This window comes from Hyperolius riggenbachi, chromosome 10 (assembly GCF_040937935.1).
Source record: "Hyperolius riggenbachi isolate aHypRig1 chromosome 10, aHypRig1.pri, whole genome shotgun sequence".
Classification (NCBI taxonomy): domain Eukaryota; kingdom Metazoa; phylum Chordata; class Amphibia; order Anura; family Hyperoliidae; genus Hyperolius; species Hyperolius riggenbachi.
The window spans coordinates 24,379,423-24,393,953 of NC_090655.1; the positions used below are offsets into that span (position 1 = coordinate 24,379,423).

A 14,531-nucleotide genomic window follows, 5' to 3' on the forward strand; every position below is an offset into this window, starting at 1 on the left:
AACTCTAGAAGAGTTATTAAAGACAGGAGATAAGCTTAGTGAATTGAGGCCAATGTGTGGTGGTAAGTTTTCTCTTGCCTTATTATCTCCAGCGTGATCTTAGTGAATTGAGGCCCTTGTCTCAGTAATAAAAAAAACTTTGAAAACAAAATGCACTTATACCTGTATTTGAAGGTAGGAGTGCAGTAAACGCAGTGACCAGCAGCGTCGCTGAGATAAATGGCACAAAACCGGTTCAAATCCTCCTTAAGGCTAGAAACCCACTAGGGGAGCTTTTCTGAGCGCTTTGTGATTTGAAAAGCTCTAGCTAATGTAATGCTATGGGTGTGATCACACTAGAGTGATGTAATTTTATAAAAATCCCCCATAGCATTGCATTACCAAGAGCTTTTTCAAATCACTCACGCTTACAAAGCGCTCCCAGTGGGTTTCTGGCCTTAGAGCGCATCCACACGATCTCCAGCAGGAGTGCCTATGTCAACGCGTTTCAGGCGCTGCCCCCTTCATCAGGGGGCTCCCATACACCCGAAAGGTGTTCACTTTACTGTGGCTGGGATAAGGGTAGCCCATCTAGTGGCAAAAGGAGCAAATTGCAAGCTAAAACCCCATATGAAACATTAGTTTATAAATGAATATTGTAAGGAAGAAACAAAAAAGCAACTTTATTTATTACATTATTTTTACTACATTTCCTCTTTAAAGTTGACCTGAACTCTTGCACAGGACAGAAGGAAAACCAAGAGAAATGCTCCCTGTATGTATTTAGAGAGTTTAGCTTGTCTAAGTCCCCATCTTCTGTGACTAATCACAAGTTGTAATTTTGATCTCTCAGCTGTGTCAGTTGGCTGCTTAGTCAGAGCAGATCATTTGTAAACACAGGATGTTAACCCTATGTCTGCTTCCATGAAAGCAGGAAGTAGACACACTGCAGATTTATTGCAGGGTTTGTATCGGCTGTAATAAGAAAATGTTTTTCTGTAAAGGTTATTATGCTGTTGCTTATGTTTTAGAGCAGAGAGGAAGTTCTGAGTTCAGGTCTGCTTTAAAGGAGTTATCAGGGAAAATGAATAAAATAAGTGCTATTTGCCCGAGGCTTCCTCCAGCCCCAAGCTCCCAGCATGTCCCTTGCCGCAGCTCTGCCCGCAGCTGTTAGCCGCAGCTCTGCCCGCAGCTGTTAGCCGCAGCTCTGCCCGCAGCTGTTAGCCGCAGCTCTGCCCGCAGCTGTTAGCCGCAGCTCTGCCCGCAGCTGTTAGCCGCAGCTCTGCCCGCAGCTGTTAGCCGCAGCTCTGCCCGCAGCTGTTAGCCGCAGCTCTGCCCGCAGCTCTGCCCGCAGCTGTTAGCCGCAGCTCTGCCCGCAGCTGTTGGCCGCAGCTCTGACCGCAGCTGTTGGCCGCAGCTGTTGGCCGCGGCTGTTGACCGCAGCTCTGGCCGCGGCTGTTGACCGCAGCTCTGGCCGCGGCTGTTGACCGCAGCTCTGGCCGCGGCTGTTGACCGCAGCTCTGGCCGCGGCTGTTGACCGCAGCTCTGGCTGCGGCTATTGACCGCAGCTCTGGCCGCAGCTCGCTTCTGGTCCCCGGCGATGATATTAGGCAGACCTCCAGGTCGGCCTGTACTGCGCCGGAGCGAGCGGCGCTGTCTATCACCGCCACGTGGACCAGAGCGGACTGCACAGGCAGGGCTGTGGAGTCGGAGTCGTGGAGTCGGAGTCGTGGAGTCGGGCAATTTTGGGTGCCTGGAGTCGGGGAAAAAATGCTCCGACTCCTAATGAATTTGTAACTGTAATTAAAATAGAAAATATGATAAAATGTTGTATTTCTCAGATAATAGTCATCATAAATAATTTATACACACAGTAATAGCTGTGCTCAGTCCACAAAAATGAAATAAACCAATCAAAATGAGTTACTTGTGCTGCTTCAATAAAGCAGTCCCCGTATTTTTAAGGTCAGCTATACATATCTGATTGTGACTGTATATATGATGTGTACACAGGAATCTCTTATATATACTAAATAACATCTATGCTGTAAGAATAAAGCCTGATGTGTAGCTGTGTCACTAATAGAGATGGTCAACGAGATGGAAATAATTCTGCATTGATGCTGATTTATGCAAATGTATGCACTCCCTTTGCTGATGAAATCAAATAATTTGATATGTTGTTAAAATTTGGTTTGGTGACTACAAATTAAAGGGTAACTGAGACGGATGAAAAGTAAAGTTTTATACATACCTGGGGCTTCCTCCAGCCCCCTTCAGGCTAATCAGTCCCTCGCTGTCCTCCACCACCCGGATCTTCTGCTATGAGTCCTGGTAATTCAGCCAGTCAGCGCTGTCCGGCCGCATGCCGCTCCCACAGCCAGGAACACTCTGCACCTGCGCAATAGTGCTGCACAGGTGTAGTATGCTCCTGGCGGCGGAGTGTGTGCATGCGCACTACGCCCGACTGGCTCAAGTACCTGGACTCATAGCAGAAGATCCAGGTGGTGGAGGAGGACAACGAGGGACTGATTATCCTGAAGGGGGCTGGAGGAAGCCCCAGGTATGTATAAAACTTTAATTCAATCTGTCTCAGGTTTACTTTGTTACACAGTAGTACTATACTCTACATATGCACTCCCCACAGAGCTGCAGGGAATCCACTGAGAATGCTGTGCACATTGAACACAGAGGTGTAGTCTGTTTACAATCTCCTCATTCCCCTGCAGAGTACCTGCACATCACTCTTACATGTACCCACAGTTACATTGCCTAGGGCCTGATAGATGTTCTTTGTTCCGGTCTGTACCTTTTACAAGTACTCTTACCAAGGACTAGTTTTAGTCTAAAGGGAATAAATATAGTAGTCTACATATCCTTCTCACTTCAGTTGTCTTGTAAAATTCCTAAGCGTTGGCAGTTAAGAGACTAATTTCATGTTACATACTTTTAATCAACAAAATTGTAATATGCAAATTAGAGGAGTCGGAGTCGGAGGAATCCTAAACTGAGGAGTCGGAGTCTGTGGATTTTTGGACCGACTCCACAGCCCTGTGCACAGGTGCAGTAGTTCATCGCCGGGGACCGGAAGCGAGGTGCGGCTAACAGCTGCGGGCAGAGCTGCGGCGAGGGACATGCTGGGAGCTTGGGGCTGGAGGAAGCCTCGGGCAAATAGCACTTATTTTATTCATTTTCACTGATGACTCCTTTAATGTAATAGTTTCTTGTATAGACTGTGGTTCTTTATCGTGTGTGTACTGACGGATGTTTCTCTGACCCATTTCATTAGGGTGCAGTGTGATCTCCGCTTCCCTCCTTCTGTTCCCACTACAGTAACCCGACCCCTCTGATTACCTGGTGTAAAAATACAGCACTTGTCACCAGGTCTTCTCTCGCTCTGCATTTATTTCCCTTCAACATTTAATTTGTATTGGGATAGTGTGCGAATTACAACAGCACTCAGCGATATATAGGAACACTAGTGACCTCAACCCATTTAAAAATGGGCTCTAGGTCTGTCACTACTGACTGACCCGCCCCCCGGCCTGTCCTGCGTCCTGTCCGGCTGTTAGTGCAGGACATGCGCAGTAGCGCAAAAGCTCTGACAAAGGGACAGGACACGGGGCACTTATAGATTATTAGGTAGGATGACCCTGACAGCTAAACTGAGCTCTTCAAAAATAGAGATGTTTCAGAACAAACATACAATTTGTTTGAACTCTCGTTTGTGCCCGTCGCGTGTTCCCGCTGGCAGGAAGATGGATTGGGGAACCTCGTTCTTCGGGAGGCATCTCTGTGAGGTAGAGGCCTGCATTGGGTCGGGTACCCGCAGGTTACCCGAAATGCGGGTCAGGTTGGGGTGCCTGGTTTTTTTATTTTAATCAGGTTGCAGGTAGTGGGTCTGCCAGTGCTGGTGCCAGATTCACCGGAGAGGGAGTTGTGGGGCTGCGGGTGCAGGTCGGATGTGGGTCTGAAAAATTAGACCCGCAAAGGGCATCAGGTAGGGTACCCTTGGGTTACCCGAAATGCGGGTCGGGTTTGGGTACCCATTTTGAGTTAATCAGGTGGCAGGTCTGTGGGTGTGGGTCGGGTTCGATTACCAGATCCATCAAAAAGTGGGTTGGGTGTGGGTAGCGGGGCTGCGGGTGCAGGTCTAAAAAATTACACCCGCGCAGGTTTCTACAAGGTTCCTCAATCCATCGTCAGCGTAGTATTTAGCTTCAGTCCTGTTTTCTGAACCACTTAAACAGCCAAGAAACAGTGAGAGACAGCCTTAAGAAGGGTCTACTGCTGGAAAGTTCAAAGGGTCAGTAGCTCTGCTTTGTTTTCGAGCACAGGTGTTCAAGTCAAGGCCCGTGGGCTGAATGCAGCCCTCCTTGCCATTTTGTGTGGCCCTCAAAGTTTTCCAATGTCTATCATTTGTAAACCGCAAAAGAAAGAGACAGCACACTGCCTTCCAGTCTGAAAAAAACACACACCGGTGACCGTGTTTCTGCGCTGTAGCAATAACCCACGGGACCCCCCCAGGCAAATTTCCTGTTAACTGGTAGGTCATACACACACACACACACACACACACACACACACACACACACACACACACACACACCTACCCCCACCTGTGATAGTCTTCAATGTTATAAATAAAGCTATATAACTAAAAATAAAAATGACACTTTTCTTTGCTACTTATGTTCTATTCATTATTAGTGATGGGCCGAACAGTTCGCCTGGCGAACCTCTTTGGGCCTCTTACTACTTCCGGGTCGCAATGACCTGGAGTAATACGCCTACGCCTGCGCTGCCCGGCGGAGCGCGTCCTAGATCGCGCTCCTGTTGCCGGGCACTCTCTGCACATGAGCGTGACGTCACTCACAGGCGTACTACTCCGGGTCATTGCGACCCGGAAGTAGTAAGAGGCCCATGGATTTAGAGATGTTCTCCACATCTCTATTCATTATCCGTACTACACATACAATTCATTATATCATAAAGGTAGCCATACACTGGTCGATTTGCCATCAGATTCGACCAACAGATAAATCCCTCTCTGATCGAATCTGATCAGAGAGGGATCATATGGCTGCCTTTACTGCAAACAGATTGTGAATCGATTTCAGCATGAAACCGATCACAATCTGTGGTGGTGGTGCTGCCGCCGCCCGCCCTCCTGCATACATTACCTGCTCCGGCCGGCGCCATTCCCCCTCTGTCCCCGCAGCTTCTTCTCCGCGCTGGGTTCCGGACCGGCTGCTGCTTCATTGAACTTCCTGCCGGGTAATTTTAAACAGTAGAGGGCGCTCTACTGTTTAAACTTCCTGCCGGGACAGGAAGTTCAATGAAGCAGCAGCCGGTCCGGAACCCAGCGCGGAGAAGAAGCTGCGGGGACAGAGGGGGAGTAGCGCCGTCCAGAGCAGGTAATGTATTGCCGCTAGCGTCGGTCGTCGGGCAATCGAACGCCGCTATCGACGCACTCCCAACCAGCCGGCGATCGAGGGAAATCTTCCGCGCGGACGGATCAACGGGAACGATTGATTTCGGACAGAAATCGATCTTTCTGTCAGCGTTTGCGCAACGATTTCACAGCAGATTCGATCACAGTGATCGAATTTGCTGTATATCGGAGGGAAAATCGAAAGGTGTATGGGCCCCTTAAAGGTGGCCATGCACTCGTTAGATTAGCAGCAGATAGATCTCTGATCTATCTGATGCGTTTAGGAACATTTTTTACTAGGAACAGATTTCCAATAGATTTCAGTATGAAATCTATTGCAAATCGATCTGATGGAATTTTTTTTGCCATCAGATTTCCATTAGTTCCAATGCAAAATGATAAGCAATCTCAACAGATCTTCCTAAATTTTCCAACATGTCAGATCGATTGAAATAGGCCGCAAAACGATCGATTGTTTAATCGATTTGCGATCGATCAATTTTGATCGATCGGCCGATAATCGGCTGAGTGTATTGGCCCCTTAAGTTTATTTTCACTTCAGAATAATTTTGTCACTAACTTTTTTGCCTACTTTTTGGTACTTTTGCAACTGCAGAGTGCTGAAAAGATGTTTTGATCAGAAAAGGAAGAAGTATCTCCTGGGAGAAAACTTGGGAGAAAAAAAGTGAATTGAAGAGGTTTCCGTGTACGTTTTCTCATTAACCGTAAATTGCTACTTTGGAAAAACATGCACAAAAGTGTCCAAAAAGCATTGTGCGAAAAAAGTCTGCTTTTTTTTTTTCCCACGCAGACCAGTTTAAGGCCTCGGTCACATTGGGTGCGTTGAGAAACGTGTACGTTTGTGCGTGTTTTAGTGTGTTGCGGTGCGCTTTTCTTTAAAGGAAAGGTTCAGGGATGATCAAATAAAATTAAAAATCCACATCCACTTACCTGGGGCTTCCTCCAGCCCGTGGCAGGCAGGAGGTGGCCTTGGCGCCGCTCCTGGTGGTCTCCGGTGGCGCGCACCAGTGAGACGCAGATTGGAGCACAGAAGAAGCCCAACCTGGCTGCCGTCCTGGCCTGGTCGGGCGCGCCACCGGAGACCACCGGGAGCCTGCGGAGCGTGCAGAGGGCACCTCCTGCCTGCCTTTTTCCAATTAGGGGAAAAAATGCATGCGCTTCTATGCGCTAAAAAAGCGCACCCATTCACTTGCAATGATGTGCTCTTTGCAGCTCAACACACAGAAATGCATGCAACGCTACGTTTTTCTAACGCAGTGCAGCGCATAGATGTGAACCAGGCACGTCAATTACATGGGAAAATCAATACCTTGCAGAATGCTGTAAAAAGCGAACAAAAACATACCTAGTGTGAACAAGGCCTTAACCCTGCCTGTTACTATTTAGAACCAGCAGCAGCGTTCAACAGTTTCCTCTGCAAACTTGATGTGAAGGGGTTAACGCGTCGGTTTAACCGCTGTGAAGGGGTTAATGCCACCTTAATCCCCACATGACCAGCTAATAACTGGCACATCTGTTGCCTCTGTGTGTGGCGCGGAGGGGGAGATAGCGGAGCGGCGGTGTGACTACAAGACGTTGGCCCGCCACCAGCCATACGACTGAACCTCTGCAGCCCTCGCGCCTCTCTGAATATTTCCTCTGCGCTGAGGATGCTTCTGTAGGAAAATAATTACACCTCTGGGCCTCCTGGGCCGGGTATTTGTCCTCTGCATATAGATTTAAGGATTACTGGGTGATCCTGCCAGGATTAAGGTCAGTATGAGTTAGTGTGATGGGCGGGAATAAGCTGCTGGTTTGTGCCGTGACAAGCCGGATCAGGAAACTCATTACACTAAAGATGCATTTTAAAGGGGCCCATACACTTAACGATTTTCCCGCCGATATACAGCAGATTCAATCACTGTGATCGAATCTGCTGTGAAATCGTTGCGCAAACATTGACAAAACGATCGATTTCTGACCGAAATCGATCATTCCCGTCCCTGTCCATGCGGAAGATTTCGCTCGATCGCTGGCGGGTCGGGAGTGCGTCGATAGCGGCGTTTGAATGTCCGACGACCGACGCAATACAGCGGAGATACATTGCCTGTTCCGCCCGTGCATGTCCCCGCTGTCACCGCTGTTCCTTCTCTGCTGGGCTCCGAGTCCGGCTGGCTTCACTTCTTCCTGTCCCGGCAGGAAGTTTAAACAGTAGAGCCTTCACTGTTGAAACTTCTCCGGACAGGAAGTGAAGCTGGAGCCGAGCGCGGAGAAGAAGAAGACAGCGGAAACCGGTGGACTCGCGCCGGCCGGAGCAGGTAATGTATGCGGGGGGGGGGGGGGGGGATGGGGGTCTGGGGCAGCGGCAGCTTCACAGATTGTGATCTTCACATCCAGACCTTGTTTGGGTCCATAAGGGGTAACCCTTATGGACCCAATCAGTTTTGACATTTTAGCTATTTAATCAGCAATAACTTTATCCCTAATTATCACACCTAAATTAAATATATATTGTTTTTTCAAGATAAACTAGACTCTCATTGTAGGGCATTTATTCCCTAGAACAAATTTTGTTTTCTTTGCATTTTTAAAAATTAAAATGCTTCTGTAGAAAAAAAACCCACAAATTTTGTTTGGCTATTTCTACCATTTATCACAAAACTTAGAGATTATGTTGATGTCACAATTTATGGTGAAGATATTTGATTCTGAAATAATGCTCTAAGGTGTATTTTTCAATATAAACTGAGAAAATGTGTTTTTTTCTTATGGTGAAATTCAATGTTATTGGCTCAGGGAACATCTATCCCCCTTCACCAGTTAGTGCTGCAGCAGATAGTGCCGGAGGTGTGCACAGGAGCAATTTCCAACCGTGCACAGCTGTGCTTCAGCTACAAGACTTATATCTACAGCCTCTTGACTTAAATGAAGTCACAGAGGACATAGATATACTGTAGCTGACGCAAAAGTGGTTAATGTGTGCGTGTATATCTGCATTTGTTCTAAAGTTAAATGCACTATACATTACCTTTTTCCTATGTTGCTGTCACTTACAGTAAGTTTTATAAATGTTGACAGATTTTGGACTATTTTATCTCTACTTATGGGGATTCTCAGGGTTTTATTTTATTTTTAAATGGCAGTTTGAGTCCAACTGTCAAAATAATGTAGTAGGGAGGCTGGTCAGCAGCTTTGTATCGATCCTTTTCATAGAGTGAGTTTGTAAAGCATAACCGTAACGCTTAGATTCCCCCGTGCAGAGATGGACCAGTCCTGAAACAAGTCAGATCTGTCAGACGTTTACTGCCTACTGTAAGCAATGACAACATGGGGAAAAGGTGATTTATAGTGCATTTTACTCTGAAAAAAAAACATAGTTCCTAAAAGTATGTGTACTTTTAGGAACTTTTTTTTTTACCCCTGGCAAATTTTGACTTAAAAAGAATCTGTACTGTAAAATTCTTACAATAAAAAGCATACCATTCTATTCATTATGTTCTCCTGGGCCCCTCTGTGCTGTTTCTGCCTCTCCCTGCTGCAACCCTGGCCTGTAATTGCCATTTTTAGGCAGTGTTTACAAACAAAAGACATAGCAAGTGATAGGCTGAGAGTAGCTCAGTGTGTGAGTCATACAGAGTGTGCAGGGGGCCTGGAGAGGGTGTGAATAGCTTCTAACCAATCACAAGCAGCACAGCACATTCCAGCCTGACTACCTGCACCCGGCAGACCCGACAGAGGAGAGAAGATTAGATCATATAACAGAGATAACACAGCCACTGTGCAACTAGGAAAGGCTGCAGTAAGACAGAGTACATTAGAACAGGTATAGGAACTTTTAGGATAGAAGAAATAAGGCTGAACATTTTGTTACAAAGTCTCTTTAAAGTTACTTTAATTCAACCAGTAAGTCATTTTTTTGTTGGGAAATGACACAGGTGTCTCCCAAAAGATAATAAGACTATGTACAAGAGGCATTATTGTGGAAAAAAACATTTCTCACATTTTATTTACATTTGAGCAAAATGTGTCCAGTCCAAAATTATTGATACCCTTCTCAATAATCAATAGAAAAGCCATTATTGGCTATTACAGCAATCAAACGCTTTCTATAGTTGCAGACCAGCTTTTTGCATGTCTCCACAGGTATTTTTGCCCATTCATCTTTAGCAATGAGCTCCAAATCTTTCAGGTTGGAGGGTCTTCTTGCCATCCCTATGATCTTTAGCTTCCTCCACAGATTCTCAATTGGATTCAAGTCAGGACTCTGGCTAGGCCACTCCAAAACATTGTCGTTGTCTGCTAACCATTTCTTTACCACTTTTGCCGTGTGTTTTGGGTCATTGTCATGCTGAAATGTCCACTGGTGGCCAAGGCCAAGTTTCTCTGCAGACTGCCTGATGCTGTCATTGAGAATCCTTATGTACTGCACTTTTTTCATGATGCCGTTTACTGTGATTAGGCTGAAAAACGCCCCCAAAGCATTAGGTTCCCACCACCATGTTTGACAGTGGGGATGGTGTTCTTAGGGTGGAAGGCTTCTCCTGTTTTTATGCCAAATGAAGGAAACCTCATTGTGACCAAACAATTCAATTTTTGTTGCATCTGACCATAAGTCTTCTTCTTTGTCCAGATGAGCATTTGCAAAGGCTAAGTGAGCTTGTATTTGCCTTATCTGGAGAAGTGGCGTCGTCCTTGGTCTGCATCCATGGAACCCAGCAGTGTGCAGTGTCCGTTGGATGACATTGCCACCAGCAAAGCCCAGATTCAACTGGATGGCCTTGGTGGTGATCCTTGGATTCTTTTTCATCTCTCTCACTGTCCTCCTGGCCAGCACAGGTGTCACTTTTGGCTTTCTGTAATACACATTGTATTAGCACATCATTTCCGGCTGTCCAAAACAATCATGTTGGTAGACATGAATATTTTGTGCAGTCGGTAGAAGCCGTTTAGGAAGCATCGTTGATGGAAGTTGGTCATTGCTTGATGATTGTTTGTATCAAGCGACCTTGGCAAGTGTGTGTACGGAACTTTAATCTGCAAATGTTGTCATGAAAATAGCATTATGTTTACAATGTAAACATATTAATAATATAAAGCAGAAGTTGTGAATTATTATTTACACTAATAGTATTAGTTTGAGACAAAGGCAGGGTGGATAACTGTATGGACAACATGGAAAGTAGGAACCATTTTTTATTGTATTTTAGTTCCAGATTGAAAGCCTAGAATCTGTCCAGACGCGTTTCAGCTTCTCTCTTCCATTGTGTCCAGTGATGAAAAGCTAAGTCCCGACCAGCATGATTCTTAAAGGACAACTGAAGTGAGAGTGATATGGAGGCTGCCATATTTATTTCCTTTTAAATAATACCAGTTACCGGGCAGCCCTGCTGATCCTCTGTCTCTAATACCTTTTAGCCATAGACCCTGAACAAGCATGCAGCAGATCAGGTGTTTCTGACACTATTGTCAGATCGTACAAGATTAGCTGCATGCTTGTTTCTGGTGTGATTTAGACACTACTGCAGCCAGGGAGACCAGCAGGACAGCTAGACAACTGGTATTGTTTAACAGGAAATAAATATGGCAGCCCCCATATACCTCTTGCTTAAGTTGTCCTTTAAGGATGCAGGATGGTACTAAGATTTGTTCACAATAGTTGAGCTTTTATGACATGTCCGATGCAAAGAACATCTGAACGAGGGATCGTGAATGGTGACCGTGTATATGATGTAACCGTCCGTGGCACAAACCTGTGTAGTGTGATCCTAGGCTTAAGGTGCGTACACACATACGACTATAGTCGTTTGAAACGATCGTTCCCCGATCATTCCAAACGACGATTGTTTAAAAAAAAGCAACCAACAATCATTAAGTCTAGCGACGGACGAGCTAGATCGTTAAAACCGAATGATCTAGCTTGGCGGATTATTTCCAACGACGATTGTTTGCAAAAGTAGTACATCGTTGGAAACGGTCGTTCGTACTAGGCTTGACCTGCACATTTCGATATTTCTCCATGAAACTTCTCATTTTTTTTGCGCAAGCGCAATAGTTGCTTTACGTGATGTAACGTTCGTTCTAACGATCAGATCGTTACACACATTTAAAAACTAACTTTACTCAGGTCGTTCTTTTATCAATTAAAAGTTCGTTCGTCGTTCTCAACGAACGATCGTTGTCGCATGTGTGTATGTAGCATTAGAGGCAGAGGATCAGCACGACAGCCAAGCAGGTAGAATATCTTTTTCAAAATAAGAATCCCAGTCCTCTGTGTTTCCTTTAAGACTGGCTAAATGTTTGTGATTAGTGTTGTTGAGTTTGGGACCACATGGTTTAAAACCGGAACAGCCGCATTCAGCACCATTTCAGCACTGGACAGCAGGATACTTCCTGATTCCAAGCTAGAAGGAGAAAGTATCTGGGATCGTTGAGTTTTTCCCGCTCACCGCAAACCGCTAGCGGTTCTGTAAACCGCGTAGCTGTTTCCCTATAGCGGTGTTCTCACTGCTGCGATCGCGGACGTTTTGCAATTAGTGCTAAATTAAAAGCCAGGGTTTTAGTTCACAGAAGAATGCATTCTTATGCTTAGTCACCTATACTGCGCAGAAGTACCCAGGTAAACATAGGTGTCCTAACTCTGGCCCTGTAACATGCATAGTGCAGACATGCAAACACATTCATTGCATCAAACCTATCAATGGATTAGGAGCACACATCCTAACTTCCTCTCCTGGGAAAGACAGTGCATCTTACCAATCGCACAAGGGAGCTAATTTTATGTGTCCATGTGCACTATGCGCATACACCAGCATAAGCTGTCTGCATGCTGACAAACATACAGGGGAAGGGGGGAGTGCACCGAATTAGACCCTAGCCACAGGGGTCAATGATAAGAATAAACATACAAATATCCAGGCACATCGCCTCTAGTTAGGACATTAAATAAATTTTTAGGGAAAGGGAGGTGCTGAAGGGGGTGTGGCTAGAAACAGCAAAAATCAATTAACCCTTCGCACACTCACATGCAAATGTTCAAACAAATGCATTCACAGATTTACTCATCCAGGCACAACTGTTATCCCTACTGCTAAATTAAAAGCCAGGGTTTTAGTTCACAGAAGAATGCATTCTTATGCTTAGTCACCTATACTGCGCAGAAGTACCCAGGTAAACATAGGTGTCCTAACTCTGGCCCTGTAACATGCATAGTGCAGACATGCAAACACATTCATTGCATCAAACCTATCAATGGATTAGGAGCACACATCCTAACTTCCTCTCCTGGGAAAGACAGTGCATCTTACCAATCGCACAAGGGAGCTAATTTTATGTGTCCATGTGCACTATGCGCATACACCAGCATAAGCTGTCTGCATGCTGACAAACATACAGGGGAAGGGGGGAGTGCACCGAATTAGACCCTAGCCACAGGGGTCAATGATAAGAATAAACATACAAATATCCAGGCACATCGCCTCTAGTTAGGACATTAAATAAATTTTTAGGGAAAGGGAGGTGCTGAAGGGGGTGTGGCTAGAAACAGCAAAAATCAATTAACCCTTCGCACACTCACATGCAAATGTTCAAACAAATGCATTCACAGATTTACTCATCCAGGCACAACTGTTATCCCTACTGCTAAATTAAAAGCCAGGGTTTTAGTTCACAGAAGAATGCATTCTTATGCTTAGTCACCTATACTGCGCAGAAGTACCCAGGTAAACATAGGTGTCCTAACTCTGGCCCTGTAACATGCATAGTGCAGACATGCAAACACATTCATTGCATCAAACCTATCAATGGATTAGGAGCACACATCCTAACTTCCTCTCCTGGGAAAGACAGTGCATCTTACCAATCGCACAAGGGAGCTAATTTTATGTGTCCATGTGCACTATGCGCATACACCAGCATAAGCTGTCTGCATGCTGACAAACATACAGGGGAAGGGGGGAGTGCACCGAATTAGACCCTAGCCACAGGGGTCAATGATAAGAATAAACATACAAATATCCAGGCACATCGCCTCTAGTTAGGACATTAAATAAATTTTTAGGGAAAGGGAGGTGCTGAAGGGGGTGTGGCTAGAAACAGCAAAAATCAATTAACCCTTCGCACACTCACATGCAAATGTTCAAACAAATGCATTCACAGATTTACTCATCCAGGCACAACTGTTATCCCTACTGCTAAATTAAAAGCCAGGGTTTTAGTTCACAGAAGAATGCATTCTTATGCTTAGTCACCTATACTGCGCAGAAGTACCCAGGTAAACATAGGTGTCCTAACTCTGGCCCTGTAACATGCATAGTGCAGACATGCAAACACATTCATTGCATCAAACCTATCAATGGATTAGGAGCACACATCCTAACTTCCTCTCCTGGGAAAGACAGTGCATCTTACCAATCGCACAAGGGAGCTAATTTTATGTGTCCATGTGCACTATGCGCATACACCAGCATAAGCTGTCTGCATGCTGACAAACATACAGGGGAAGGGGGGAGTGCACCGAATTAGACCCTAGCCACAGGGGTCAATGATAAGAATAAACATACAAATATCCAGGCACATCGCCTCTAGTTAGGACATTAAATAAATTTTTAGGGAAAGGGAGGTGCTGAAGGGGGTGTGGCTAGAAACAGCAAAAATCAATTAACCCTTCGCACACTCACATGCAAATGTTCAAACAAATGCATTCACAGATTTACTCATCCAGGCACAACTGTTATCCCTACTGCTAAATTAAAAGCCAGGGTTTTAGTTCACAGAAGAATGCATTCTTATGCTTAGTCACCTATACTGCGCAGAAGTACCCAGGTAAACATAGGTGTCCTAACTCTGGCCCTGTAACATGCATAGTGCAGACATGCAAACACATTCATTGCATCAAACCTATCAATGGATTAGGAGCACACATCCTAACTTCCTCTCCTGGGAAAGACAGTGCATCTTACCAATCGCACAAGGGAGCTAATTTTATGTGTCCATGTGCACTATGCGCATACACCAGCATAAGCTGTCTGCATGCTGACAAACATACAGGGGAAGGGGGGAGTGCACCGAATTAGACCCTAGCCACAGGGGTCAATGATAAGAATAAACATACAAATATCCA

The 14,531-nt window shown here is 45.5% G+C and overlaps 1 protein-coding gene across 3 annotated transcripts in view; it reads left to right on the top strand.

The window, feature by feature from the left end:
- The window catches only part of CTBP2 (C-terminal binding protein 2), a 176,689-nt gene that overhangs the window by 82,166 nt on the left and 79,992 nt on the right, over nucleotides 1–14,531 (top strand). The window contains exon 1 of one of the 3 annotated variants that reach the window (XM_068258284.1): nucleotides 6,992–7,186. The exons of the other annotated variants lie outside the window; for them this stretch is intronic. The gene's annotated coding sequence lies outside the window, so the exon portion shown is untranslated. Of the gene's footprint in view, nucleotides 1–6,991; nucleotides 7,187–14,531 lie in introns of those variants that run through there. 3 annotated transcript variants of the gene reach the window in all.